The following is a 6,380-nucleotide window of genomic DNA, read 5'->3' on the forward strand; positions in this document are numbered from 1 at the left end:
AGGACAAAAGCAGTCAGACGTTCCACCAGTGAGGAATGGCAGAAGTTAAAAAAGCATTAGAAACTATGAAAAGGGGGAAAGCAGAGGAAGATGATGAGGTAATTATAGAAATGTTGAAGTACGGCGGAAAGCGTGCTAGAAAAAGGGGCAACCTGTATACGCATCGACGGAACCGGAACCATAGAAGAAAGCAAACATTATCCTAATTCTTAAGAAAACGGATGCTAAGGACATGAAAAAACATCAATCAGCTTACTGTCTGTTACGTATAATGTATTTATCAAGGTAATCGCTAATAGAATCATGAAAACCTTAGGCTGCAACCAAGCAAAAGGCCAAGCAGGTTTCCGAAAAGGGTGATCCACTATCGATTACATCCGTACCATCAACCAGGTGATAGAAAAAATTATGGGAATATAACCAGTCCTTATACATACATTTATTTATTGCGAAAAAGCAATTGACTTAGTAGAAACATCGGTGGTCATGCAGGCACTGCTAAATCAGAGTGTAGACGAGTCGTACTTGAAAGGTCTGGAAGATATATATTGTTGCAGCACAGCAACCATAGTTCTGCATAAAAACTAACAAAATATCTCTAAAGAACGGTGTTAGGCAAGGAGACAAAGCTTCTTAGAAGAGTTCAGAGACTTGGAATGGGAGCAATTAGGGATAAGGGTAGATTGAGAATACCTCAGTAATCTGTGATTTGCTACCGATATTGACTTGCTAAGTAACATAGGGAATGAACTGCAAGCATTGATTGACGACCTAGATCGGAAAAGTAGAAATGTAGGCTTAAAAATCAATATACAGAAGAATAACGTAATGCTCCACAGACTCGGGAAGGAACATCAGTTTACGTTGGCTAGCGAAGCACTTGAAGTAGTAGGCGAATTTGTCTACTTAGGACTGGTAGTAACCGCAGATCCGGACCATCAAAGGGAAATGACATGGACAATAAGATTGGGGTGGAGCGCATTTGGCAAGCGCTCGCAGTTATGACTATCAGCTTACCGGTATCGCTCAAGAGGAAAGTATACAATAGTTGCATCTTGCCTGTGCCCACCTGTGGGGCTGAAACTTGGAAGCTAACAAAGAAACATGGAAGCTAACTGTCGCCGCATATCCGGCAGCAAAAAATCGAATAATTGCTGAGATATTGCGATAAGAAGTTGAGGTTTTTTCTTGTTCCCGCCGGTCGAATTCAAACTGTTCCCTCCCACTACGTAGTCGGAGTTGAGTGACGCACACTATGACGTAAGCGGAGACTCCGTGATAGCTAGCGAGCTGGCGCGGCCCGCGGCGTCGCATCCCTCAAGGGCCAACATGGCATCAGCGTGCTCGCAATGACGGCCACAGCCGGAATAAATAAAACGATGAAGAGAGTAATTTACTAAGCGATGGGCCCATAAAGGAAGAAAAATAAACACAGAGCGCTTGTAATGCACAATACTTTACATGTTTGTCAAGCTTTTGCGCTCCTTCCTGCAATGTATATAAACAAACAGAGCCCTCGGTCATCGCAACGCTTCCCGACATGTTTACATACAAATACGATTTAGTTACCACCAAAATAGTATCCTCGCTGCTGCGCTTGTCAGTTTTGAAGCTTCGTCGCACTTTTTTCCTTCAAGGTTTGTGCTACAGCTCCGTGCTCAGCGAAAATTGCGTCCATGGTAGCAGAGCATGACCAAAGAGCCGGCGCCACTAAATTTGCCAGCACTGTGAAATTCCACATGTTAAAATGGATCCAGTGCACAATATAGTGCGCATAGGCATCCAGAATATTAGTTGCAAGTCGTGAGAGCAGGCAGCATGCTCCGATGGTCAAGAAGTTGTAATTTTTAGACCGACAGCAGAAACATTTTATTGTAAATGGGGCCATGACATAAAGTGCAGAAATATTTCCGATATTCCTGTGGCGCTGCGTAGCCGAGCGGTTAGCGCCGAACGTTACTAAGCAGGCAGTCGCGAGTTGGAATCTTAGCGCTACTGGCGTTTTTTTTTTTTTTTTTTTACAAATCGATTTTTTTTTCTGCCTTTTGTAATGTATTTCTGGTGCTTCGTTATTTTTAGTTTTTACTTTTTACCCGAGGCGCTTTTTTTCGCCGGGCGACGAGCGCAATATATCGACGCTCTCCTTGGTATGAGCGGCAAGTATGCCCCTTTTGTTTACGACGCCTGCAAATAGCACGTTGAAGGTCTTGTTGAAGCAGTATATGTTGGTCAGATGTGCCATGATTTAGTGAACAATTGAATGATAATGCGTTTTTCCTTCGGTACTTAGCATATGTATGCTTTTCGTGGCGTACGTAGCTGCAGTCGAGCGGTCCGGTCAGGGTTAACGGGTGCTCGCAGTCGAAGCGGCGACGGCGGCAATATGTTGGCGCAGAAGTGTGAACGAAGGAGCGTGTCGGCGGCAGCGGATTTCGCTTGCTCGCGCCTCCGAATGCTCAAATGGGAACGAGCCAGGCGCATCTGCTGCTCCAAGCTCGTAATTCAGGCGCTGCAGGTCCAAAGGAACTATCCGAGTGCGCACGAAATGCCTGAACCAAAACATAACCAAACTGAAGTGGGCGCCTGTGGCGCCTCCAAGTATATGTTTGTATTTGCCTTGGAACGTTTACGTTCTCTTTTCGCCGTCGTTTACCTATGATAAAAACGTGTTATTATATTCGAGACAAAACCTACGACCGCATTCAAACGGGCAACGTAATTCGCATTTGTCAGCCTCCTTGATCCCTAGCGCGTCACGTGATTTGTAGTTGCGAGTTTCGGCTGTGGCGGCGATACCTGTATTTCTATTCTTCCTCTTTACTACCTTATAGCAGCTCTGTTTTCAGTACGAGTGGGTTTTTTGTAATCAGGAATTAGCATTCTATCGATGCAAGCCCACTTCAATTTTCTCTTTAGTGTCCCTTTAAAGAACCCCAGGTGGTCGAAATTTCTGGAGTCCTCCACTACGGCGTCTCTCACAGCCTGAGTTGCTTTGGGACGTTAAACCCCACTAACCAAACCAACCAACTATATGTATCAGTGCCTCCTGAATGATATGCATTTGATTCGAATTTAGTTAATATATACGTATCTATACTGAAATTAGCCCTAGTTTTAGGCACTGTTGCGACTGCCAATTGCTGAGATCTGCTGTACAAATGTGTTTTTCTTTGTTCCGCAAAGCTATAAAAATAGCGAGTATCGGCGCCCCCTTAATATGTATTTAATTCGAATTCACTAAAAATATAAGCACGTATTGTTTTGTTAAATGCTATTTTTGTAATCTTATGCAACAGCTCATATCATTGACGTGGGTGACTTTGTGATGTCCCAGATAAAAAACAAAAACGTTATGGTTTGCTCGAGAAACGACAGCTCTTTTCTAGCTTTCTGGAAGGATAGTGCACAAAGTAGGCGAGGTGCAGTTTGGCATAATGGGCTCAGAAGTAGAAATACACTAATTCGTATTTTCTTTATTTTCATTACTTTCCGTCTTTTTGTTTGTCTGGAGGTGCTTTTGGCGCATCCCGAATAGGGTGCTAGAGAAATTTGTTCTATGCTCGCTGCATGATCGTTTGATTTCTTTTGCTATGCAAATATTCGACCACTCTACCTTTGCAAAAACAACAAAAACCTGAAGCTCGTTTTAACCTCTACGCTTTAAGACATCACATTTACAGGAAGCATGGCAAGCTAGCACGCTATAAAGACAGGGCTGCGTTTATGGAATTTATTGCAGTGAAATTTTTTCCGGAAACTTCGGAAAAATTTTATTTTGCGCTGTTAGCTACCAACGCCCTTTAATTAGACTAATGTTTTCCAAAAGAAAACAACTGTTATAAAGTAAACATTGCTGTAGATTTGGCCCACAGTTGTCATGTGTAGCTCAGCGCAGTTTCATCTCCCAATATTCAGACATTATAGTGGTCAGGTTCATACCCAAATTGTGTTAGGACATTGTAAAAAAACTTGTGAAACAGATATACGTAAAGCCAGATAAAATGCAGACAGAAAAACTTAATCAGCAAAGGAACCGCTAGCGGGCCAACTATTTGCCTAAAATTGCACTGATCTTTCCAAACCATGTGTGGGAATAAAACGTGACCTGCAAGGAGAGTCAGCTTTTCCACATAAAGGGAAATAACGAAGACGGATAACAGTCAAAACTTCCCCTCCGTAGCCCGAAAAGAAAGAAAGGCAAACTTGCGCCATCCGCGCGAAATGTTTTCTTCAAGCTAACCATTTGTCTGTTTTTTTTTCTTTGCTGCGTATTGACGGTTTTTTTGCTTTTAGAATCTCAGCCAAGCCTACCACGCAGCCTGTACGTAAAGAAAATAGTTGTGACTTCTTTTTGCGTGGCAGATGGAACCGAGTTGTGCTCGAGTGGCAGGCCGACCTGGGGCGACCATGTAGTGCGGTCTCGCAGCAATTTTCAACAACGACGGCCTGGCAACCCTCTACTACCCAGGTTTGTGGCGCAGTGCGGTGGGTGCTCTATACTTGGGATTGGCTGCTCGTATATGGCAAGTTATCGTTTTATCGTCTCTGTGAAAAACGGGAGCTAGTGAACGGCGCACGCATTGGAAGTACGCCACAAGAGTTTTTGCGTTGAAGCTCCATATTTTTTTCGGTTCGCTTTTTCTGCTATGACGTTTAGCGCTGCAATTTAAAAATAAGATAGCGTTTATAGAGTTGCTATTACCATGTTATTGCTTGTAAACATGAGGCATGCGCAGAGGCGCTCAACGCACTTGTAAAAAGTACTATCATATATCGTGGTAGGTAAATTTAATTCATTGATTTTCAGAACAGTTCTTGTCGCAGCCAAACAGTTAAAGATAGAGAAGATTGGCCAAGATATTCAGCCGCCTCCATTTCTTCATTGTAGGTTTAACTCAGATTGTTTCGGCAATCAATTTCAGATCTTTTGGAGGCGAGAGCACGTAGTGGAACCTGTCTACTTCTCACATAAAAACCCAACACCAAACCAATTTAGACAAATAGCACTTAACTCCATATTCGGAAACATTCTTGAAACCCTCCTTAAAAATCGCATCTACCACTTCCTTTACACAAAAAACCTCTTCCCGTCTAACCAATTTGGTTTTACACATAACATTTCCGCAACACTTGCACTTCAATATCTCCTTAACAACATCAAAGAAAACAACGCCACAAATCACACCACTATCATTATCCCTTAGGACATTAAAAACGCCTTCAATCTCATTCAAAAATCGCACATAACTAAATTTCTTCACCAAAATACCTGCCCACCTAATCTCAACAAAATTGTAGCTGAAACCCTCACAGATAGATCAATTTCCTTTTCCACAGGCAGCACAATCATCACACACAAAATTCCACAATGTTTCCCACAAGGATTCCCCGTCAGCCCACTACTATGGAACATAACAATCACTGACCTACTCAATACTACCACACCACAACACACACAAATACAAGCATTTGCAGATGACATAACAATCGCAATACACGGACATTCAAGAACAGTACTAGAACAACGAGCTGCACACGTTTTAGACATTATTCAACGCTGGGCAGAAGCAAAACAAATCCAGTTCAGCCCTCACAAAAGCAAATTCTTAATAATTGGCAATAAATACCAAACCAGACCACCAAAAATTAAATTCGACGGGCAAACACTAGCACACAAAACAACTCTTAAAATACTAGGCGCAACATTCGACTCCGAACTCTCATTTCTACCACACCTTAACGACCTCCAACAAAAAGTCTCCACAATCACTACAAACATCGCTAGATTCACAGGACACACATGGGGCATGACATCATCACACCTCCGAGACATCTACATCCGCGCCACAGAAAGACTAATAATTTACTCCGCCCCAATTTGGTACACACCTAACTCAACAATTCTCAGGAAACCATAAACAATTCAAAGAATTCCCCTCACCAAAATAACTAAAGCATTCAGAACAGTACCAAATTCGGCCCTCCCAATCCTCTCAAACATACCCCCATACACCTCACCATTGAACGGGAGAACACACTCTACAGCATTCTACACAACAACAAGCCATACCAACATGAAGATCTCCTCATCTCCTCTGACAACATAGCACACAAAGCAGACATTTGGCTCACACATCCTGCAAAATTAACCACAATTAACTACACCACACAAATCCCAACTTCCGCCGATCTTTACATATACACTGACGGCTCACAGTCCGAAAACGGAACCGGATCAGCAATAGCAATTCTAAATTCAAAACACCAATTAATAGAAACGAAACAATTCAAGCTACCAAATTACTCTTCTAACTTTGAAGCCGAAGCCAACGACATCATACAAGCAATACGCTATGCAAACAACACCCAACACATAACAA

Source organism: Amblyomma maculatum, chromosome 9, assembly GCF_055883805.1.
Source record: "Amblyomma maculatum isolate TAMU_Amacu chromosome 9, ASM5588380v1, whole genome shotgun sequence".
Classification (NCBI taxonomy): domain Eukaryota; kingdom Metazoa; phylum Arthropoda; class Arachnida; order Ixodida; family Ixodidae; genus Amblyomma; species Amblyomma maculatum.